The sequence below is a fragment of the Oryctolagus cuniculus genome, chromosome 8, assembly GCF_051225735.1.
Source record: "Oryctolagus cuniculus isolate XC-2025 breed Fujian yellow rabbit chromosome 8, ASM5122573v1, whole genome shotgun sequence".
Taxonomy (NCBI): Eukaryota; Metazoa; Chordata; class Mammalia; order Lagomorpha; family Leporidae; genus Oryctolagus; species Oryctolagus cuniculus.
The window spans coordinates 15,753,726-15,779,188 of NC_142874.1; the positions used below are offsets into that span (position 1 = coordinate 15,753,726).

Here is a 25,463-nt window from a genome sequence, read left to right on the forward strand (position 1 = left end):
AGGAAGCACTATAGTCCTACCATTAAGAGTGCTTCATCGATGTAAATGCTTCCTTAAAAAGCATTGAATCTGATCATAATGAAATCATATAGCAAATCTTAATGTAAAAGCTCAATATCGCAAACTTTTTTATCCCTCAATACTATTCAAAATGGTACATTTAAAACCACGATTAAGTTATTTTATACATCAGTAAAGTAGCATAGATAATAAAATGCAGTGAAATCATTACTTGCTTCCATTAACTCTAGTTAGTGGAAAAAAAGGAGATGTGATTTTGTTACTTGACAAGGTGTATAGGAATTAAAGATTTAACCAAATGGATAATGTTCAAGTTTTTGCTAAACATGATTCCAGGGTTAAACTCAAGTCTCATCATCCTCGGTTTCCATGGAGAATGAATATGGCTTCTCATTGAATGCCTTCCCAACTTGGGCGAAATACATTCCTTATAAGAGTTTCTTTTTGGAGTTTGAATTGAATCCTAATATTTCAGGATTAGACATTTTAGAGGGGGAGAAACCCTTCATTTGTAAATGTATAAATTTTTTGACATGAAATAGCAGTTTTTAAAGAAACATATATTTAAAATCTTCCTGTGCCATGAGCATAGTACGTGATATATATTCTATTTAATATACATTAAATATTCAATTTAAAAATGTGCTGCACATCTCTGCTACAATTTGAATTTTGTATTATAAAATGAGGGATTTACCTATTGCTCTATGTTTTTTTAGGAAAACCAATTTTGAGGAGGATTCCAAGATGGAAGATTTGGAATGATGTACTGCGCTAAGGTAGGGATACATAGTGGGGAAAAAAAAGTGTGGGAAGTGCACTCTCAGGGAAGAATCCGAGAGCAAACCACACTGGAAGTTCTGCAAAAGGAAGAGGGATGCCGGTGGACCTGTGTGGAAGGTGCAGACATGCAGCACGGACATGGCCACAACACGTGACTGCAGCAGCAGAGAACCGAGGTAGGTGGCAGCTTGGATGGGGGGTGAGAGCAGACTGCAGCATCCCGTGGTAGTAGAGCAGAGGGAGAACCTGCTGAGGAGAGGGCAACATGTGATCCAGAGATTCTACCAGGGGGAAAAATCTGCAGTCCCCAGTGACTTTGAGCCTGGCTGAGAGGATTGATGGGAGGCTGGGCATTCACATAAGACTGTGAGATGCCCCCAGCCTCCTAAAATACCGTGGGCTCTGGGGCTCAAGCACCCAGGAGGAGCTGGCTCAGGGAACATCTGCCTCTCTGTGGATCAGACAAGTTGGCAGGCTAGAGCAGAACCTTTGCACCGAGAGATTAGGGGAGTCTTGTGTGCTAAGATGTGGAGACTTGGTGGTTACATGAGAGGGTGCATGTTGTAACCGGGTCTCTGGGAAATCACTGGGTGCATCTCCACACGCTTGAAACTCCTTGGTTGTCTGTGGTGGGTCATTGTAGCAGGAACCATGCTCAGAGTGAGGACTGTGCAGATCATTTGAATCTGTTGGGGAATAACAGGCATTGCTCCACTTGGAGGAGTGGATGTGAGGGAGTGAACACACTAACAGAGGTGACCAGACCATTCCTTTCCTTCTGTTAACAAGAGATCTACCATGGCCAACTACCCTGGATACACTGACCAGAGCTCCCTGACCACACCCAGCATACACATTTGGTATTCACTGAATGTGCAGACATTCCAATAAGCCACAGAGACATAATTCAAAGATAAAAGCAGTGAGAGGAAAAAACCAACATGTAACTCCATGTATATCTAGAAATAAATGTGGGAATTCAAGAAATAAGAGTGAGGAAGACATCATGAACCCCTGCCCTCAAGGAACACAACAATATTTCAATATTAGAATGTGAAGGTGAAGAATTGAGGAAATACTGGAAACTGAATTCAAAAGATTAATCATAGTTACTACTCAAAAGCACTCAGAAGTAAATACATGAACTAAAGAAGATCATACAGGATATGAATAAAATATTTCCCATGAAATTGAGATTTTAAAGAGAAACCAAAACAAAATATTAGAAATGAAGTATTCAATAGATCAAATAAAAAAATGTAGAAAGCCTTAGCACCTTTTTGGTGTGGCAGATGAAAGAATATCTAAAAGAATATCTGAGCTAGAAGACAAATCTTTGAAAATCTTTCAGTCATACCAAAATAAATAAATAAATAATATATATTTTTGTCAGCCTACTAACCTCTTTTGATATGGAATTCTGTTGAGGAATGCTTACAATTTCTATATATAGAATTTTGTCTCAATAAGCAAGACACTAAAGTTTAAATGTTAGTGTGGTTTCCTAACTTCAGGTGAATAAGTTACAATAACTAGGGAGTATCTCTGGGTGCCCAGAAATCTGATATTTGTAGTAAGATTGTAGATGCTTCTGCATTTGTAAAAACCAAACAGATGTCATGTATGTAGGTTTTCTCTTGTTTTAAGAGACGTCTACAAAACGGTTAATAAGAAAATTTACCAATATTATTTAGGCACATGTGTTTCTAGACAACTCTAGCTGAGTTGTTTGTGTTTCTTGATGAAGGAAAATATTTGCTAATTTGTTACCAACAACTATTCATCTAATAATTGTTGACAATTCCACTTTTGTGTTTTATAGGAAAAATTTAGCCATTATTTTAATTAACATGAATATAATTACTCTTTCTCTTTCAAATATTTTATTCTTTACCTTTTCCCATTCTTGAGAAATAACACATTTCTTCAATTCTTGTAATTATTTAGATAGCAATATATTTTTAAAATTCTTCAAATTTCAGCAGTGAATTATTCATCCAATTTTTAAACTTCTTTTCTGAGTCCACATGAACTTAGTCATAATTTTGCTTCACTTTGACAAAAGCTTTATTATAGAAATAATTTTAAAATTTCTGTTAGCAAAATTGTCTTTATTTATGAGTTACAGTGTGACATAATTTTGATTGCCTTCTACATTTATTACATAAACACAGGCAAAACTAACACAATTATTTTTCTAAATAACAAGAGTCCTACTTTGATGCTGGAGGGTATCATTTTGATCATCTACACACCAATTCTCATGATATGAAGCAGCCTACTCACCCAGAGAGGTGAAGGATTTGCCTTCAGCTCATGGAGGCACTGTTGGCCTTGATTATACATTACCACGATTCCAAGAGAAAATTTTTTTCCTGTCTTTTCTGAAATATGAAACTTTCCAGAGTTTTTTTTTTTTTTAAATACGTATACAAGCATTCTTGCTTATCTATATTATATTTCAAAGTGATTTTTGTCACAAAATAACTATATTGGTATGCATCTAATAAAAAGTACTACATATAGCTTCTATTAGTAAGAAATCACTTAGGAAAATTCAAAGAACAAGACAGAAACAAAATAGGGTATATCAGGTTGGATATAATGATGTTTGTTCCTATGAATTTAGTTCTATATTAAATATCATGTGTTCTTGACTAAAGTGTAGGTATACCAAATTCCACCAACTGCCTTGATATACTAAATATCTGTAATATCTCCAGGCCTAAGTTTTCATGATCTATACTATGATGATATGAATAGTATCAATTTCATACCGTTATTATGGGATTAAGCGAGTTAATCCATGAAAAGCATTGAAGGTCTTGTTAGGGAAGTGGAAGTAGGAAGCATTTGCCACTGTTACTACTCACTATTACTCTTGCTCTTGGTGTGGGTGATAACAACTGGCATTCTTTCCGTGTCGACAATCTGCCATCTACTTTGGACTTACTATCCATATCTGTCTCATTTAGCATCACAAATAATCTTAATATGAGTCCCCAGTTGAGGAATAAATAGTTTAATTGTTAAAGTAATTAAAACATGTAACCAATGTCAACAAATCTTAACAACTCAAATACTCTTACCAACCAGTCATACTGTAGTTTAGTATTCTGTATTTGAAGGGCAACTCAAGGTGGATGAAAGAAGCGGCGTTAATTGGCAGAGAGGCTAGAGAGAAAAACTAATCAGAGGAACAATGAGAAGAAGGATGAGGGTGAGAAACAAACAAATGAGTGACACAGAGATTGTGATTTAAAACAGGACCTGACATTTAGACAAACCATTTGGTGGTTCTGAGAAGGCTAGGCTGCTCTGTGGATTCTTCATGTGTACCTGAAAGAATAAAGGATGTTAGAATGGTTTAATCAATTGAGATATGTAAGATGAGGAGGAGGAATGCTGGTTATTAAAAGTCACTTGGAGGCAAGATATTGTTCTCCAACAATGCTAGATAATGGATGATTGAAATGATTTAGTTTTAGCTATTTTAAAAGAGATACGCATCTGTAACTCATGGGTTGACAACACACAGATTTTTACAAAATATTTTAACCCCTTTCATATACTGTTTTATTTTTAAAGTATTTTTTCAAAAAATTCAGTTGAAAGGCAGAGAGACAAAGAGAGACTGAGACGAAAGAGGAAAAGACAGATCTCCTATCTGCTGGTTCACTCCCCAAGTGCTTACAGTAACCAGGGCTGGGGCAGCCTGAAGCAGAGCCTGGAACTTCATCTTGTTTTTTTCCTGTGGGTTGCAGGGATCCGAGTACTTAAGTGTTTCTTAGTGTGTACAGTAGCAAGGAGCTGGAATGGGGAGTGGAGGTGGGACTTGAACCCAGGCACTCTCAAGTGGGATGTGACATCCTAAGCAGTGTCTTTGCTGTGCCAAATGCCTGCATTTGCATTTCATTTTGGACTTGTTAAAGTAGGATATTCGAAAGTTAAATTCTTGATATGGAAGTTGACATAACTTGATGATTAAGTAGGTCACTTCTTGTTGAAATTAAGATGTTCATAATATTTGCTGACTCTGATGTGTATCTTGAGTGTTTCACAGCCCAGTGGCAATTTTAGACATAAGTCTGACATGGGCTGGAATTGATAGCTAGGTTATTTCCTTACAATGCTCATATCTGTTTAATTTATAGTCTTCAGACCCATTTATAAATATGAAACACAATGAGAGTATTATTATTATTTTGGAAAGTCACCATCATGTATATAGCAAGATGAAGTCTGATTATATTCAAAACACTTAGTTTTAGTTTTTATAGAGATCAGAAACGCTACACCAAGTTTATGGTTTCTTTTACCCGTGAATAATCTTCCCAAAGTCATCTTTTTTCTCTTACCTGCTATTTGAAAGCAGTATTTATGTTTTGATACAGATCAGCTTCTTCCATTCTTGTCATTTTTCAAATAAAGAATCAAGCCTAGTGAATTCTGGCACTTTGTAGTTAACTCTCTGCACACCACAAATGAAGTTTCTAATATGGAACTAAATGATGGCTCTATATATTGGTCTTTTTGCCAGGCCATTGAGTCTTATGGTAAAACAGACAAACTATAAAATTCAGTGGCTCGCATAATTATACCTCTAGATTCAATGAACAAAATTGAACACACCTTTAAATGCTCTTGTTCAAAAGAGGAGTTCAGTGTTGTTGAAGATGTAGGTAGTAATTGTGCTGAATTTTAATTTTAGTCTAGGCAAAAGAATACACTTAAATATGCAATACGAGAGAACAAATTCTATAGTCCTAAAAGATAATAGAAAAACATTTCAGGAAAAATTTAAGAAAATACTGTTGATTACATTTCAGACACAAATGTTCTCTATTCAGTCTATAGTCCTTGATTGTCTGATTTGCTCACTTATTTTAGGCTGGGGAGTTTGGAAATTATACCATTTTTTTCTAGGGTAATTGTTTTATATGAAAATGATTAGCATGAAAGTCACACCTGACAAAAACTTACAGGTTAAGGAATTTACTCATTTTTGAAAATGAATAGGTTCGAGTTGCCTAGGACAAATTTTAAGAAAAATTTGCTATGTGTGATATACTTAATTTGGTGAATTGTCATCAGCAGAAATGCTATTCAGTTTATTGGGAAAACGCTACATGGAGATGCAACCTTGTCTGAGATGAATACTGTGGCTTGCTTGTGAGTGGGTCACTGGAGAAGAATGAACCGCGAGCTGCTCTTGACTCCTTTCTGTTCTAGGATTCTATGAGTCCATTGTGCACACCTATATAATTACTACACTTAATTTTAGTATGTATTATACATTATCTATGTAAGCGAATTAACTGCCGCAAAATTATAAAAATGGCAGTATCTTTTCCTAGAGTTCAGCGTATTTATTTGAAATGTACCACCAGATTCTGCTTAAAGTAAGTAAAAACTGGAGGTTTTTTTTTCATTGAAAGTGTTGCTGAAGATTCTCCATTTACATGTATACACATTGTTTTTACAAATGCAAAACATTCAGTTCTCTCCTTGGAACAACAGTTAGACAATCAGGTAATTTCCTATTTTTTCACATATAATTTTCATCACTAAACTATTTCAAGGCAGCTTGAATATAAATGTCTACTTCTTACATGTAGGATAAAAAAATGTATGTAATTAGACATATTCTACACAAACAAAACCATTTCATAATTTAAGACATAATACATGGTAATTTAAAATTCTGACATTAATAGCTAAAGGTTTTTTACATTGCATTGACTACTACTTTTGTTTAAGTCATCTGGAAAGGGACAGAATTTGCACACCAATTCCTGTACTATAGATGCACAAGAAGCTGCGAGAGGCTGGTGTGGCACGGAGGGTTCAGTCACTGCCTGGGGCATCCACACCTCTCACCAGACGGTCTGGTGTGGAATCCTGCCTCTGCTTCTGATCCAGCTTCCTGTCTCCTAGGAGGCACCAGGTAACGGTTCAAGTGCTTGTGGCACTGCTGGGAGACATGGATGGAGTTCTGGCTTTAGCCTGGTTCAGCCCTGGCTGTTGTAGGCATTTGGGAAATGAACCAGTGGTAAAAGAAAAGTGGGAGTGCGGTGGGAAGAGTCACTATATTCCTAAATTTATATATATGAGCTGCATGAAGTTTGTATTATTAAAAAAACCTCTCTCTCTCTCTCTTTCTCTATTGTTCCATTTCATTGAAGTAGATACAAATAAATAGTAAAAATTCTAATCCTTTTGAATTTAATTATAATAAAATTATTAACTTTTAAAATAAGAAAATAATAATTCCAGTAATAGAGGGAGAGAGCACTGAGAGAGAAAGCATGAGAAGAAAAGCTTTTTAAGTTCCAGTCCAACAGACACCTTTCTTAGAGAAACTTTGTCTTGAGGATTTGTGTTCCCACAAATTCTGGAGTTAAATATCCAAATCAAACAGGAAAAAAATTAAAGATTTTTAAAAAACATTCTAATAATTTTAATAATTTAATAAATAATATAAATATATTCATTATAATAAATAATATAAATAAAATGATATAAATAAACATAATAAATAAATATGAATATAAACGAATATATAAATAATACAAAATAATCATTTAAATAATTTTAATTCTGGAGGTGATAAGCTGGAGAGCATCCTGATTTCTATCATATATCTGAGCACACAAAAACCATGTGAAAACATAATTGTCTCTGAGATGTTTAGAAGGATGTTTAGGGATTACATACTATAATATAATAATATTATAACATTACAATGTAGCAGGTACTGTTCCAGGTGTCTGTAGAAGTTGTTCGCAACTAATTCATTTAATACTAACCTTTGTCCTCTGTGCACTATGGTTGTCTTTCTTGTATAGATGGGGGACTGAGACACATGTAGGTTACCTTATACTCACACAAGTAACTAGGAAGGAAAGGATTAAAATTCCAACCCAGATCACTGGACTCCATAACTTGCTCTTGTAACCGTACGCCTACCCCTCAATTCATAACTTACAAACACATGTGACTCAAAGTTGTTTTTGTGGCACTTAAGTTGCACAAAACCTGTGGTGGAGAAAATGTTTAAATTATAAATCACTGTGTATTTAACTTTATTTGGATCTTTGGTGATGTGAAAAAGAACACTTCAAATTATTAGTTGGAGTAAAACTTGCACATTGAAACACGGATTGTCATCTAATTAGGAGGCAAATATTTCCAGCTATTGCCATTTAATTTCACTAGAAACAGCTACTTGTAGATTATTAAAGGCTTAAATATTCCTAGAGTATAATATTATTATCCTGTTATTAGCATTGATGATGCTTTATACTTTTCACACTATAGTAGTCCTTACTCATGATTTCTACATATACCCCTAAATATCTCTTCAACCATTTCAAGCATTTTATTTTATACATTTTTAGATTGCATTCTAATATATTCTAATATAAAATAACATTCTCTATGTCACCGGTGAGGAGGTCCCATTAATCGGTGAACAGGGACTTTTTCTTCACAGCTTTTCCTCTCTCTTTGTAGTCTGAACATTTTAATGATCTTTTATCTGGTAAAGTAGTCATTTCCATGGTAGTTACCACATTTGAGACATCTTGGTTGATTTTATATTTATTATAGTTGTCCTTTAACCAAAACTTCCATTTTAATAGCCTATTGCAACTTGTAATGTTTTATATCTAAGTAAGGTCATCTCTTTTTAAAAGATGAATTAATTAATTAATTTATGGGGTGTGGGAGACACTTCTTTGATTCACTGATTAACCCCCAAATGCTTGGAATAGCAGCAAAGACTGGACCAGGACAAAGCTAGGAGCCAGAATTTCTGTCTAGGTCTCCCATGTTCCTCCCAGGCTCCTGAGAGCAGGAATCTGGATAACAACTGAGGCAGGATTCAGTCCCACCAAATGTCCCAAGTGGAAGTTTAACGTGCAGTGCAGCACCACCAGCTGTGTAAAGTCATCTTCAATATCCAACTTTCTTTTTCCTTAGGGGCCTGAGACAAAAGATAAGCTGTTGAAGTATCACTCAGGGATGAGTTTTTGCTTTCTTCTTCCTACAATCCATTAACATCTTTGGACCTGGGCAAGAGGGCGCCTTGTCCTGAGCTTCACTGGTGAACACATGCAATGATTCTTGTGATATAAGACATTTTCCCGTAGCACCTTGCAGCCTGTTCTTGCTTTTCCTTGTATTTCAGTAGGGACTTGGATGTATTTCTTGACTGAGTTGAGTTTAGTCAAGAATTGTACCTGACTACTTAGGGACAATTTTAATATTAAAGCAATTTGTATGTTCAAAAGAAAATGTATATGTGCTTCCCCATCTCTTTAACATTTAATATATGCATTAGTACATTTATATTTAATATTATTCACCATAGTATTGAAATTTATAGCTAGAAAAATCAGGCAAAAGCAGGAAATAAAGGGCATCCAAATTAGTGAATTGTGTTTGCAGATGATGTGATGTTATGTATAGAAAGCCCCAAAGACTTCACAAAAAACTAAAACAAATTCAGCACTGTTGCAGTATACAAATACAATATGCAAAAATTAGTAACATTGTTATACACCAATTGCAAATCACTTGAAAAAATAAAGAAATCCAATTTCAATAGCTAAAAAATAAAATAATTGAATAAATTTAAGCAAAAAAAGCGAAAGATCTTGCAAGGAAAACTGATGGAAATAAATTGAAGAGAACACAAAAAATGGAAAGACATCCTGTGTCTGTGGTCTAACAAGGATGAATGTTAAAATGGGTATATATCCAAAAAATAATAAATCATTGTATCAAAGAGATATCTGTGCTACCATGTTTATTTCAGCATTGTTTACAACATCCAGAATCCTGAATCAACCCAGGTGTTCCTCCTCAGATAAATGCATGAGGGAAATGTGATGTGTACATCCGCTATGGAATACTGTCTAGCCATAAAACCAATGGAATTCTGTCATTTACGGCATTATGAATGGAACTAGAGGATATACGTTAAATAAAATTAGTGAGACAGAAAAAGACAAGTATCATGTTCTCTCTTAAATTTGGGAGCTAAAAAACACTGAATCTGAGCACAAAATATTGCTTAATAGAGCAAGGGAGGGGTAGAGGATGTTTGGATTGGATTGGTTCATTGATTGTGACAAATATACTAACATTAGATATTAATAACAAGAGAAATCTGGGTGTGGTTTATAGATTGTGGCACATATATCCTAAGAGTATAGGTGTTAACAATGGGGACAGCGCTGTGGCACAGCAGAGTAAAGCCCTTGAATGAAGCGCCAGCGGTCCATATGGGCGCTGGTTCTAGTCCCAGCTGCTCCTCTTTCCATCCAGCTCTCTGCTATGGCCTGGGAAAGCAGTAGAAGATGGCCCAAGTCCTTAGGCCCCTGCACACACATGGGAGACCAGAAGAAGCTCCTGGCTCCTGGCTTCGGATTGGCGCAGCTCTGGCCATTGCAGCCATCTGGGGAGTGAAGCAGTGGATGGAAGGCCTCTCTCTGTGTCTCTACCTCTCTCTGTAACGCTATCTTTCAAACAAATAAAATAAATTTTTTTAAAGAAAGTAATTTTATTTGAGAGGCAGAGAGCAAGAGACAGAAAGGAGAGAGAAGGGTGAGAGAGATAGGGAGAGATTAGAGAGAGAGAGAGAGAGAGAGATGGGGGGAGAGAGAGAGAGAGATGGGGAAGAGAGAGAGACAGAGAGAAACTCTCATCCATTGTTTGACTCTGCAGTTCCCACCACAGTCAGGGCTGGGCAAAGCCAGGTCAAGGTAGGACATTGGGAACTCAATCCAGGTTTCCACGTGGAAGTCAGGGAACCAATCACTTGAGCCACCACCTGTAAAACATTTTAATGTCAAGTAATGTAATGCCTCATAGGGTGTGCATTAACAGGAAGCTGGAATTGGGAGCAGGGCTCCAGTATGGAATATGGCATCCCTAGAAGGAAATTATCCACTTTGCTAAATGTTCTTTTTTTTTAAAATTTTTTTAACTTTTATTTAATGAATATAAATTTCCAAAGTACGGCTTATGGATTACAATGGCTTCCCCCCCATAACGTCCCTCCCACCCGCAACCCTCCCCTTTCCCATTCCCTCTCCCCTTCCATTCACATGAGGATTCATTTTCAATTCTCTTTATATACAGAAGATCAGTTTAGCATACATTAAGTAAAGATTTCAACAGTTTGCTCCCACACAGAAACATAAAGTGAAAAATAATAGATGATTTTTTAAATGATGATGAAATCAGATCAGACCTATTGTCATGTTTAATCCCAGTGAGAGTCAAGTTGGGAATTGCTAATTTCTTCTTTTTTTTTTTTTTAACAGAAGATCAGTTTAGTATACATTAAGTAAAGATTTCAACAGTTTGCACCCCCATAGAAACACAAAGTGAAATATACTGTTTGAGTACTCATTATAGCATTAAGCCTCAATGTAGAGCACATTAAGGACAGAGATCCTACATGAGGAGTAAGTGCACAGTGACTCCTGTTGTTGACTTTACAAATTGACACTCCTGTTTATGGCATCAGTAATCTCCCTATGCAGCAGTCATGAGTTTCCAAGGGTATGGAAGCCCCTTGAGTTCTCCGACTCTTATCTTGTTTAGACAAGGTCATAGTCAGAGTGGATGTTCTTTTTAATCCCCTAACCAAAGCAAGCCTGAGGGAAAAGAATGACGTAGGAGACATTATACTACCTAGATTTAAAATATATTGAAAAGCTGTTGTATTAAAAACAGCATAGTATCATCACAAAAACAGACACACTAGCCAATGGGGCAGACTACAAACAAAACAATGAATCTATAGGTAACTACGTTTTGATGAAGTTGCTAAGAAAATGCATTAGTCTTTTTGAACATATGGTGAAGGGAAAATTGGATATCCACATGCAGAGGAATGAACTACACAGTAATCTCTCACTGTACAAAATCAACTTAAAATGGATTACAAACCTTCATGTAAAATATCAAACTTTGAGATTGTTAGGAGAAATGAAAGGAAACATTTTAGGACATTGAAACTGGTAAGGACTTTTTGGATCAGAGACACAAAGCATAGAAAAGTAAATCAGAAATAGACAAATGGGATTTCATTAAACTTAAGAGCTTCAACACAGAGAACACAGAAGGAAGCAATCAACAGAATCAGCAGACGAGCCACATAATTGCTGAAATATTTTCAAATTTTCTTTTTTTTCATTTTCAATTATCTTTATATACAGAAGATCAATTTAGTGTATATTAAGTAGAGATTTCATCAGTTTGCACCCACACAGAACATAAAGTGTAAAATACTGTTTGAGTACTAGTTATAGCATTAATTCACATTGGACAACACATTTAGGACAGAGATCTCACATGAGGTGTAAGTGCACAGTGACTCCTGTTGTTGACTTAACACTCTTTGACACTCTTGTTTATGGCGTCAGAAATCTCCCTAGGCTCTTGTCATGAGCTGCCAAGGCTATGGAAGCCTCTTGAGTTCGCTGACCTCGATCTTATTTAGACAAGGTCATAGTCAAAGTGGAAGTTCACTCCTCCCTTCAGAGAAAGGTACCTCCTTCTTTGATGGCCCGTTCTTTCTACTGGGATCTCACTCGAAGAGACCTTTCATTTGTTTTTTTTTTTTCTTTTTTTTTTTTTTTTTTTTGCCAGAGTGTCTTGGCTTTCCATGCCTAAAATACTCTCATAGGCTCTTCAGCCAGATGCGAATGCCTTAAGGGCTGATTCTGAGGCCAGAGTGCTGTTTAGGACATCTGCCATTCTATGAGTCTGCTGTGTATCGCAATTCCCATGTTGGATCGTTCTCTCCCTTTTTTATTCTATCAGTTAGTATTAGCAGACACTAGTCTTATTTGTGTGATCCCTTTGACTCTTAGACCTATCATTATGATCAATTGTGAACTGAAATTGATCACTGGGACTAGTGAGATGGCATTGGTACATGCAATCTTGATGGGATTGTATTGGAGTCCCCTGGCACATTTCTAACTCCACCATTTGGGGCAAGTCAGCTTGAGCATGTCCCAAATTGTACATCTCCTTCCTCTTTTATTCCCACTCTTATATTTGACAGATATCACTTTTCAGTTAAATTTCAACACCTAAGAATAATTGTGTGTTAATTACAGAGTTCAATCAATAGTATTAAGTAGGACAAAAAAATACTAAAACGGATAAAGTATTACATTGTACATCAACAGTCAGGACAAGAGCTGATCAAGTCACTGTTTCTCATAGTGTCCATTTCACTTCCACAAGTTTCCCCTTTGGTGCTCAGTTAGTTGTCGCCGATCAGGGAGAATATATGATATTTGTCCCTTTGGGACTGGCTTAATTCACTCAGCATGATGTTTTCCAGATTCCTCCATCTTGTTGCAAATGACTGGATTTCATTGTTTTTGACTGCTGTATAGTATTCTATAGAGTACATATCCCATAATTTCTTTACCCAGTCTACTGTTGATGGGCATTTGGGTTGGTTCCAGGTCTTAGCTATTGTGAATTGAGCTGCAATAAACATTAATGTGCAGACTGCTTTTTTGTTTGCCAATTTAAATTCCTTTGGGTAAATTCCAAGAGTGGTATGGCTGGGTTGTATGGTAGGGTTATATTCAGGTTTCTGAGGAATCTCCAGACTGACTTCCATAGTGGCTTAACCAATTTGCATTCCCACCAACAGTGGGTTAGTGTCCCTTTTCCCCACATCCTCTCCAGCATCTGTTGTTGTTAGATTTCTGAATGTGAGCCATTCTAACCGGGGTGTGGTGAAACCTCATTGTGGTTTTTATTTGCATTTCCCTGATTGCTAGTGATCTTGAACATTTTTTCATGTACCTGTTGGCCATTTGGATTTCCTCTTTTGAGAAATGTCTATTGAGGTCCTTGGCCCATCTCTGAAGTGGGTTGTTTGTTTTGTTGTTGTGGAGTTTCTTGATCTCTTTGTAGATTCTGGTTATTAACCCTTTATCTGTAGCATAGTTTGCAAATATTTTTTCTCATTCTGTCAGTTGCCTCTTCACTTTCCTGACTGTTTCCTTTGCAGTAGAGAAACTTCTCAATTTGATGCAATCCCAATAGTTAATTTTGGCTTTGACTGCCTGTGTCTCCTGGGTCTTTTCCAAGAAGTCTGCCAGTGTCGATATCTTGCAGTTTCTCCAATGTTCTCTAATAATTCTGCCTGGCAAAATTACTATGGAACAAAATATATAAATAAATTGAATTTGTATCTTTAAATTTTGATTAATATTTGTTCTAGCTTATTATCAGTATTATAGTTAATTTTTTAAAAAAATCTTGTTTTTTCACTTTTTAACTTTGTTATAGTTTCTTTGGAATAATTGTCTCTTGTTGGACTTTGTTTACAAAATCATATAGGTTTGTGCTTGGTGGAAATTTTGACATTACAACTTTCTGCTTTTCTTCCATAGAACTTATCTCTTTTCTTATCCAGTTTTGTTGAAAATATTTTCCTAGACAATTTTGTATTCCATTTATTGGTTCAAGTGCATGCGAAAGGATATATGGAAACTATTTTCTAATGATTATTTTAATATTGGTATTTTTATGCTTAATTCCAGACATTTTTATTCATTGTGGTGGTGGTCATATGCCTACTTGCAATTAAAAGTTTTGATCAATATTTGTACAAGTTTGTTACTGGTATATTATGGTGAATTCTAAAAAATAACTTAATTTTTTAATGTTTTAGTTTAAGTTTGTTAGAATTATTTGCATTGTCACTTTTTATTAAATTGTACACTTTGGATATAGTCACTGTATTTAAATTAGGTCCAAATAGATCTGATAAAAATTCCAATGTTAGTATTCCATGATTTTTCAGGCTTATATAATTTTAACCCTGTTTTCTAAGCATTCTAGTTGTCCATTGCTCCTTCTCCTTTCTCTCCCAATTTTTACTTATGCATCCATTTTAATTAACTTTATGTTAAGAAAATGTCCACTGTGTTATGTTTTAGTAATCCTCTCACCTGTGTGTTTAGTAAAACACACTTGCTCTGGCGCTTTTGCTATTTTATGTATATTCGGTGGTCACTGTCTCTTTTGACAGTAATTTATCCAGACACTATGTAGATGCCTCAGCTTAGATCTCCAGTGTTTCCTTCAGTAAGCACTCCTCGGAAAAATAATGCATGAGATTTTTCAAATTCAAACTACTTACATTTGGCCTTTGTATTGGAGAGTTTCACTAAGTGCCAAATCCTTGCCTCATTCTTCATCTCTCCTTGTGTTTCTGGTAAGTCTCATTGATTGTCCTATGTTTATAAACATGGCTTTGATAATTGTGACTTTGAAAAAACTAAAGTAGACTTCTTCTCATCAAAGCTACCTGATCAATTTTTTCTTGCTTTGCAAACATTTTTGAAATCTATGCATATGAGAGATCTTTATAAACCTCTTGAAATGCTTATTGTGAACAAACTATGCATTTCAAAGTGTTTTTGTACTAAAATAAACTTATCTTTTCATTCCATTTTTACATGACCTTTGAAGTACCCTTGCATGTGTGTGTTTGTGTGTATGTGTCTATGCAAGGAAAGATCATAAAAATTCCTTGAACAGGACGTAAGAACAAATGATCCCTACAGATTTACGCCAGTAGACTGTTTATGGCACTGATGTCAAGATAAATTAGCTTTAACCCATTTTATCTTTTTATTAAATTCAGTCAAATTAAAAGTTGTTAAATACAAAGAGTACCTGACTGGACTCTCTTGAAAGAGTGTCCCATCATTGGGTAGGGATGATATCCTATCTTTTTTTTTTTGACAGATAGAGTTAGTGAGAGAGAGAGACAGAGAGAAAGGTCTTCCTTCCGTTGGTTCAACCCCCAAATGGCCTCTACGGCTGCAGCTAAGCCAATCCGAAGCCAGGAGCCAGGTGCTTTTCCTGGTCTCCCACATGGATGCAGGGCCCAAACACCTAAGCTATCCTCCACTGCCTTCCTGGGCCACAGCAGAGAGCTGGACTGGAAGAAGAGCAACCGGGACTAGAACTGGTGCCCATATGGGATGCCGGCGCCGCAGGTGGAGGATTAACCAAGTGAGCCATGGCGCCAGCCCCCTATCTTTTTTAATTGAACCAGATTAGCTTAGTTAGATGAGAAGTGTTTCTCCAAAGTATAATCTATTATAATGCTATTATAAAAGGATAGAATGAATTCCAGACAGACAGAGGGATAAACATTGTGTTATGTTTTAGTAAGTTTCACTGTCTTAATATCCTCGCAATAGCCAATGGGAATAACAATAGAACAAAGCTGTGACTGCATTTTGTCATCCCCCGTTCATTCCCTTTCTATAAACACAGAGCCTTGTCAGTGGTGCTCCTCAGCCCTGCTTCACATTAGACCATCTGGAAGCCTCAGAGTTCTAATTTAGAGTGTTATAAAGCTGGCTGCTAGGGTTGCTAGGTTTTTGGATTTTTTGTTTTGTTGTTGCTATTGTTGTTGATTTGTTTTTATTTTACATAAATTTTTATAGAAAACTTATTTAATAAATATAAATTTCAAAAGTGTAACTTGGATTATAGCGATTCCTCTCCCCATAACCACCCTCCCACCTGCAAACCATCCCATCTCCTACTCCCTCTCCCATCCCATTCTTCATTAAGATTCATTTTTAATTATTTTTATATACAGAATATCAACTCTATACTAAATTAAAATTTCAACAGTTTTCACCCCCCCACACACAAAGTATAAAGCACTGATTGAAAGCTAGTTTTACTGTTAATTCGCATAGTACAACACATTAAGGACAGAGGTCCTACATGGGGAGCACGTGCACAGTGACTCCTGGTGTTAACAATTGACACTCTTATTTATGATGTCAGTAATCTCCTTAGGCTCTTGTCATGAGCTGCCAAGGCTATGGAAGCCTCTTGAGTTCACAAACTCCGACCTTATTTAGACAAGGCCATATCAAAGTGGAAGTTCTCTCCTCCCTTCAGAGAAAGGTACCTCCTTCTTTGATGGCCCCTCCTTTCCACCAGAATCTCACTCACAGAGATCTTTCATTTAGGGCATTTTTTGCCGCAGTGTACATGATAACTTTTTTACCACTAGTGGCCAACCCTGGTAATTATAATATGCAGTAGAATGAGATCAGCTAGCTTTGTGGTGAAGAGGTTGAGCACTGTAGCCAGGCTGTATATGTGAATATTCCAGCTTAGTGTCTTAGAAGTCTGGTCACCTTGAGGAATCTCTATAATCTCCTTAATGAATTGGACTTTGGCCAAAGAGTAAATGAAATCACACATTTAAATACACAAAGTAGGAAGCAGGCATTAAGCCCAGCAGTTAAGATACTCATCTGATTCTGGACCCCTTCTTCTGGCCTTGTTGTTCATTTCTTCATCCACATAGCATTATTGTCAGGAGCTGTATTAGGATGATGCACAGTAAAGTATTTAGAGACACATTTGCATAGGAAATAATTTTTGAAATATGAAAAAATGTTACATAGCTATTTAACAAATGCAACAATAGATATTCCAACAAAAGAGGTCTTTGTTTAAATTATATAGGAATTTGTTCTAATTCAATAATTTTGTCTTTAGAAAAATTTCTCCTTTCTTATTTTTTTTAAACTTTTATTTAATGAATATAAATTTCCAGAGCCGGCGCCGTGGCTCAATAGGCTAATCCTCCACCTTGCGGCGCCGGCACACCGGGTTCTAGTCCCGGTTGGGGCGCCGGATTCTGTCCCGGTTGCCCCTCTTCCAGGCCAGCTCTCTGCTATGGCCAGGGAGTGCAGTGGAGGATGGCCCAGGTGCTTGGGCCCTGCACCCCATGGGAGACCAGGAGAAGCACCTGGCTCCTGGCTCCTGCCAGGATCAGCGCGGTGCGCCGGCTGCAGCGGCGGCCATTGGAGGGTGAACCAGCGGCAAAGGAAGACCTTTCTCTCTCTGTCTCTCTCTCTCACTGTCCACTCTGCCTGTCAAAAAAAAAAAAAAAAAAAAATTTCCAAAGTACAGCTTATGGATTACAATGGCTTCCCCCCCATAACGTCCCTCCTACCCGCAACCCTCCCCTTTCCGACTCCCTCTCCCCTTCCATTCACATCAAGATTCATTTTCATTTCTCTTTATATACAGAAGATCAGTTTAGCATACATTAAGTAAAGATTTCAACAGTTTGCTCCCACACAGAAACATAAAGTGAAAAATACTGTTTAAGTACTAGTTATAGCATTAAATCACAATGTACAGCACACTAAGGACAAAGATCCTACATGAAGAGTAAGTGCACAGTGACTCCTGTTGACTTAACAAATTGACACAATAGCTACAAAAACAATCAAATACCTTGGAATAAACTTAACCAAGGACGTTAAAAGATCTCTACGATGAAAATTACAAAACCTTAAAGAAAGAAATAGAAGAGGATACCAAGAAATGGAAAAATCTTCCATGCTCATGGATTGGAAGAATCAATATCATCAAAATGTCCATTATCCCAAAAGCAATTTATAGATTCAATGCAATACCAATAAAGATACCAAAGACATTCTTCTCAGATCTAGAAAAAATGATGCTGAAATTTATATGGAGACACAGGAGACCTCGAATAGCTAAAGCAATCTTGTACAACAAAAACAAAGCTGGAGGCATCACAATACCAGATTTGAAGGCATACTACAGGGCAGCTGTAATCAAAACAGTATGGTACTGGTACAGAAACAGATGGATAGACCAATGGAACAGAATTGAAACACCAGAAATCAATCCAAACATCTACAGCCAACTCATATTTGATCAAGGATCCAAAACCAATCCCTGGAGTAAGGACAGTCTATTCAATAAATGGTGCTGGGAAAATTGGATTTCCACATGCAGAACCATGAAGCAAGACCCCTACCTTTCACCTTACACAAAAATCCACTCAACATGGATTAAAGACCTAAATCTACGACCCGACACCATCAAATTATTAGAGAGCATTGGAAAAACCCTGCAAGATATAGGTACCAGCAATGACTTCTTGGAAAACACCCCAGAAGCACAGGCAGTCAAAGCCAAAATTAACATTTGAGATTGCATCAAATTGAGAAGTTTCTCTACTGCAAAAGAAACAGTCAGGAAAGTGAAGAGACAACCGACAGAATGGGAAAATATATTTGCAAACTATGCAACTGATAAGGGTTGATAACCAGAATCTACAAAGAAATCAAGAAACTCCACAACATCAAAACAAACAACCCACTTAAGAGATGGGCCAAGGACCTCTATAGACATTTTTCAAAAGAGGAAATCCAAATGGCCAACAGACACATGAAAAAATGTTCAAGATCACTAGCAATCAGGGAAATGCAAATAAAAACCACAATGAGGTTTCACCTCACCCCTGTTAGAATGGCTCACATTCAGAAATCTACCAACAATAGATGCTGGAGAGGATGTTGGGAAAAGGGACACTAACCCACTGTTGGTGGGAATGCAAATTGGTTAAGCCACTATGGAAGTCAGTCTGGAGATTCCTCAGAAACCTGAATATAACCCTACCATACAACCCAGCCATCCCACTCCTTGGAATTTACCCAAAGGAAATTAAATTGGCAAGCAAAAAAGCTGTCTTCACCTTAATGTTTATTGCAGCTCAATTCACAATAGCTAAGACCTGGAACCAGCCCAAATGCCCATCAATAGTAGACTGGATAAAGAAATTATGGGACATGTACTCTATAGAATACTATACAGCAGTCAAAAACAACGAAACCCGGTCATTTGCAACAAGATGGAGGAATTTGGAAAACATCATGCTGAGTGAATTAAGCCAGTCCCAAAGGGACAAATATTATATGTTCTCCCTGATTGGCGACAACTAACTGAGCACCAAAGGGGAAACTTGTTGAAATGAAATGGACACTATGAGCAACAGTGACTTGATCAGCTCTGTCCTGATGGTTGATGCACAATGTAATACTTTATCCATTTTAGTATTTTTTTTGTTCTAGTACCATTGGTTGAACTCTGTAATTAACACACAATTATTCTTAGGTGTTTAAATTTTAACTGAAAAGTGATCCCTGTTAGGAATTTGGAAAACATTATGCTGAGTGAAATAAGCCAATCCCAAAGGGACAAATACCACTTGTTCTCCTTGATAGGTGACAACTAACTGAGCAAAAAAGGAAGCCTGTGAAAGTGAAATGAACACTATGAGAAACGGTGACTTGATCAGCCCTCACCCTGACTATTGATGAGCAACTTGATATGTTATCCCTCTTAGTATTTTTTTTTTTGTTTGTTCTACTTAATACTTTTGGTTGAATACTGTAATCAATACACAATTCTTCTTGAGTGCTGAAACTTAACTGAAAAGTGATCGCTGCTAAATATAAGAGTGGGAATAAGAGAGGGAAGAGATGTGCAATTTGGGACATGCTCAAGCTGACTTACCTCAAACGGTAGAGTTAGAAACATACCAGGGGATTCCAATTCAATCCCACCAAGGTGGCATGTACCAATGCCATCTCACTAGTCCCAGTGATCAATTTCAGTTCACAATTGATCATAATGATAGGACTAAGAACCAAAGGGATCACATAAAAAGAATAATGTCTGAAAATACTAGCTGATAGAATAAAAAAGGGAGAGAATGATCCAACATGGGAAGTGAGATACACAGCAGACCCATGGAATGGCAGATGTCCTAAACAGCACTCTGGCCTCAGAATCAGCCATTAAGGCATGTGGATCCGGCTGAAAAGCCCATGAGAGTATTTCAGGCATGGAAAGCCAAGACACTCTGGAAAAAAAAAAAACCTAAATGAAAGATCTCCGCGAGTGAGATCCCAGTGGAAAGAACGGGTCATCAAAGAAGGAGGTACCTTTCTCTGAAGGGAGGAAAGAACTTCCACTTTGACCATGGCCTTGTCTAAAAATTATCAGAGTCAGTGAACTCAGGGCGCTTCCATATCCTTGGCAGCTCATGACAAGAGCCTAGGTTGATTACTGATGTCCTTTCTTATTTTTATAATTAAATTTACACTCTCTGTTTATGAGTTTTGTAAAGAAATGTAGAATATACATGTAACTTTAAAGCATGAGTTATGTCAACATAACTTGAAATTGGATGAAGATCAAGTCCATGAGGGAAGAAGCTATTTATTTCTCTATCTCCAGAATCCTACAAATGCAGGATTCTTTAACAAAAATAAACCCAAAGAATAGGATAATACCTCTACACAATTATGTATTTAGTTATTTATTTTCATCTTATTTGAAAGGTGGAAAGACAGAGAGAGAGAGAGAGAGAGATCTCCTATTTACTGGTTCACCATCCAGCTTCCACAATAGGCAGGACTCTAGCAGGCTGAAGCCACAAACCCAGAATTGTAACTTTGTTTCCCATGTGAATGACAGAGACCCTTGTACTTGAACCATTACTTTCTGCTTTCCACAGTGTACATTAACAAGATGCTGGATAGAAAGCAGAGGAATCCATATTCCATTGAAGCATTCTGGTATGGGATGCAGGAGTTCCCAAGTGGTAACTTAATCAATGTGCCAAATACTCATTCCCAAAATTGTCAATGCAGTGTTTCTTTCTCCTTGTTTTAATTTTATAATATTTAAAGATTTTAAAAAATATAAACACTTTGCTGATCCTGGACACATTGCTAAGATAATAGTTTTTCAACAAATTTCTCTTTAGTGTCTGGAAATTGAAAATTAAAGAAAGAGCATGAGTATTAGGATCTATCCATGAATATCTTTAGAAATATACTTTAAAATGGGCTATTAGTAGGCTGGCACTGCGGCTCAGTAGGCTAATCCTCCACCTAGCGGCACCGGCACACCGGGTTCTAGTCCCAGTCGGGGCACTGGATTCTGTCCAGGTTGCCCCTCTCCCAGGCCAGCTCTCTGCTGTGGCCAGGGAGTGCAGTGGAGGATGGCCCAAGTGCTTGTGCCCTGCACCCCATGGGAGACCAGGATAAGTAGCTGGCTCCTGCCATCGGATCAGCGCAGTGCGCCGGCCGCAGCATGCCAGCCACGGCGGCCATTGGAGGGTGAACCAACGGCAAAGGAAGACCTTTCTCTCTGTCTCTCTCTCTCATTGTTCACTCTGCCTGTCCAAAAAAAAAAAAAAAAAAAAAGACAACATTTAAAAAAATGGGCTATTAGTAATCAGATAATAATTTTATGACCTATTCTGCTTTATTACAGTTAATCTGTATGATAAAGGTAATTTATATCTAATATATTTTAACAAAATGAGGTATTGCATAAAATTATTTCAATACTAGTTATGGGAGGGAAGAAAAAGAAACATTTGTTTTTCTCTGAGATATTTTACTAATATATGAACACATTCCAATAGCCTTTTTTCCTGAGGCATACATAACAAATTGAATTTGCTTCAGCATATTGTTGGTTTTCAATGTTATCCTCTAGAAAATATTACCACATTTTGGCCAAGGGGGTTGTTGTCAGAATTGTCATTTTTTTTTTTATGGTACATGGAGCTTTTAAGTCTCAACATTTTATATTGAAAAGGGACTCTTTCCTCACCAGTGCCTTTAAAATGTTATGACATCCATAGGGGTAAATCAGTATTGCTTCATGCCTGGTTAAGAAATTTTGCTGGTGGATATTTGAAGTTTTTATGCATTCAAAACATTTTAGTGGTTTTACTTTTTCTTATATGTCTTTCATGATCTTTTTATTCAGCACTAGAAGTTATTTTTAAAGAAAGATATTTAATGGAGAATCAATACTTTTGACACTTTAGGGATCTTCAAACTCTACAGTCCTCTGGATTCCTGCATTATTTGTACATAGTGCATGGCTACATTTCATCTAGTCAAAACTGAATTATCATGCAGCATTAAGCTATGTTTTTATACATGACATAAACTGCTCATGCTTATATACCTTCAGAATTATTGACTTCATATTTCAATGTTGTCTTCAAACCTTTCAGTGACTTTAAAAATGCTTCAGGGGCCACTTCCTTGAAAGGGAAGGACTCTCCTTGCCTCCTCCCATCTTCTCTAATCAGAGCAGCTCTGCTTGTATGGGCTGAAGATCTGTCCTATGACTAAAATAAGTTTAAGAACTACTAATATAGGCCGGCGCCGCGGCTCACTTGGCTAATCCTCCGCCTGCGGCGCCGGCACACCAGGTTCTAGTCCCGGTCGGGGCGCCGGATTCTGTCCCGGTTGCCCCTCTTCCAGGCCAGCTCTCTGCTGTGGCCAGGGAGTGCAGTGGAGGATGGCCCAAGTACTTAGGCCCTGCACTCCATGGGAGACCAGGAGAAGCACCTGGCTCCTGCCATCGGATCAGCGCAGTGTGCCGGCCGCAGCGGCCATTGGAGGGTGAACCAACGGCAAAGGAAGACCTTTCTCTCTGTCTCTCTCTCTCTCACTATCCACTCTGCCTGTCAAAAAAATAAAAAAATAAAATAAAAAAAGAACCACTAATATCTTCTACTCCTTGAAGGAATTCATAAACACTATTTATGATCTGCATGAAGGATTATGGGGCAGTGCATTGAAATTACTTGGAAAGAATAGAGATAATCAGACATTGAAACTTAGCGTACTGAGTGGGGATCTTCAAACCATCTCAGACTTCATGATTTGCTGGGAGGAATCATAAGACTCAGAAATGTTACTATACTTAATGGATATAGCTTATTAATGACAAAGGATCTTTATTAAGATCAGCAAGGAATAATGCACTTGGAGTGAAGTCTGCGAGGGACCAAGCACATACTTTCGACCACTCTTTCCCAGTGGAGTCCTATAAGGATGAAAGACTTATCCCAGCACCAAGGGGTGATGGCAGCTATGCTGTGTTGCCAACCATGGAAGTGCACTTAAGCTTTGGGATATGGACTTCCAGTCCAGGTTTTCCATGCAGGTGGCAAGGACCCAACCACGTGTGTCACCAGCTGCTGCCTCCCAGAGTTCTTATTAGCAGGAAGCTGGAAATGGGAGGAACTTGTGTACTCTGATATGGAACGTGGGCATCCCAATCTGCATTGTAACTACTAGACCAAAAGCCTGCCCCTGTTCTCAGGGTTTTTACCGGGAGTCTGTCCCTTAACATATTGAGCCTACACAACTGATCTCAATGACTTACTACCAACTCCCCTCATTCCGTATCAAACAGCTTATTATGATAAAGTATATTATTGTGATAAATACATTTATGTTGTTAAATTGGTACAGCATGACCCAAAGTCTCAGGAATATAAAATCACCTATGTCAGGCAGAATATTCCAAACGCTGAGAGGTTACATCTCAGCAACCAGCAAAAGACAAATCCTGAAGGCAGATACATCTCGGCATTGCACAGAGTTTGAGCAATCCAAACCTGCTGCGCTAACCCTTTCTTCAAGATCCTTACGGCATCCCTGTCTTTTCCCAGATTTTAATGTCCATTCTAACCCTGTCCATGAGTTTCTGAAAAGAGCATATTCATTTGATTATTTTCTTTCCATAAAATTAATTTTTATAAGGGTTGTCTTTTCCTTTGGAGAAAGAAATCTTTTACTCTTCTTTTGTCATCCCATTAAATTTTTAAAAAAAGACAAAATCTCTGAATAGATACGTAGTGCAAACTGCTATAAGTACTAAAACAGAGCCACCTCTGACACACATGTGACCCCTGTGCTGTTTGTGTATAATCAAAGGGCATTCACTTTAGTAAATAGAAGCAACACTAGTTTTGCAAAGATTGACTAATTTTTCATACTTACCACTTTTGCATTTTTAATACCTGTGGTGGCTGTAATTTAAGTATCCCAGATTTCATGGACCTCTGACTATAGATAAGGTAACGTATTCTTATATTTAAATTTTCACTACTGAGATTGCATCCTACTTGATTGATTTCACTAAACTCCAAGTCCTGAGTAGCTGAAAAGCCTCCTGAAACGCTGGTGTGTTCTACAGTCCTCTCTTGGTTGTCTAATTTTACCACATGCAACCTCCCATCTCTTCTGGAGGTTAGTACTTCACACATAAATTTATTCTCCTACAGGACTGCTTATCCAACTTTGTGGCTTTGATCCAAACATGGGCACAAACTTTTCTTTAAATTCTTCCAGTAAAGCAAAGGGAAGCTACAACAGTTAAGCACATTTAACTGAAGACTTGGAGATAGCTGAAGAAAGTGGCAACTGTGGAAACCTTCATTCTACATATGTTGCTACCACCTTCCCTAGACCAAAGCCTTTCCACAGAGTCTTAGCAATGTTCTACCTTCTTACTCCCAAGCTTCCAGAGTGTTGCCTTCCACGACAGAATTTCCCTCCAATGTGACGCCAGCCTCACCCCTCAAAGCTCTGAAAGAAAGGTGTACTTACCAAAAAAAAAAAAAATAATGCACTCAGCAGAGTTACAATTTCCACCGTCATGAAGACAAACTTGGATGTCATTATGCAGAGCAATAATAGCTACCCATTGGCTCCTGCTATAATCAAATTTCTTTCTGTTTTAAGAAAAGGGCCCAAACACCTTCGTTTTAATTATTCAACTTGCTTTTGTGAAATTTTGCTACAAAGAAATTTCTATGAAAGAATTCACAAGATTTTAAACTTTTTAAAAATAGCTTTGGATACAGTAGGCTAAGTGTTTTCATAAGGAATCTCAGAGACTTAACTGTAATCTTG

At 37.3% G+C, this 25,463-nt stretch overlaps 1 long non-coding RNA gene across 2 annotated transcripts in view; it reads left to right on the plus strand.

The window, feature by feature from the left end:
• Positions 1-25,463, plus strand: part of LOC149124847 (uncharacterized) — an 89,924-nt gene that overhangs the window by 38,498 nt on the left and 25,963 nt on the right. Inside the window, exons 3-4 of one of the 2 annotated variants that reach the window (XR_016211614.1) lie at positions 741-980; positions 8,788-9,155. This is a non-coding gene — a long non-coding RNA (uncharacterized LOC149124847). Of the gene's footprint in view, positions 1-740; positions 981-8,787; positions 9,156-25,463 lie in introns of those variants that run through there. The other variant, XR_016211613.1, reaches the window with a different exon arrangement.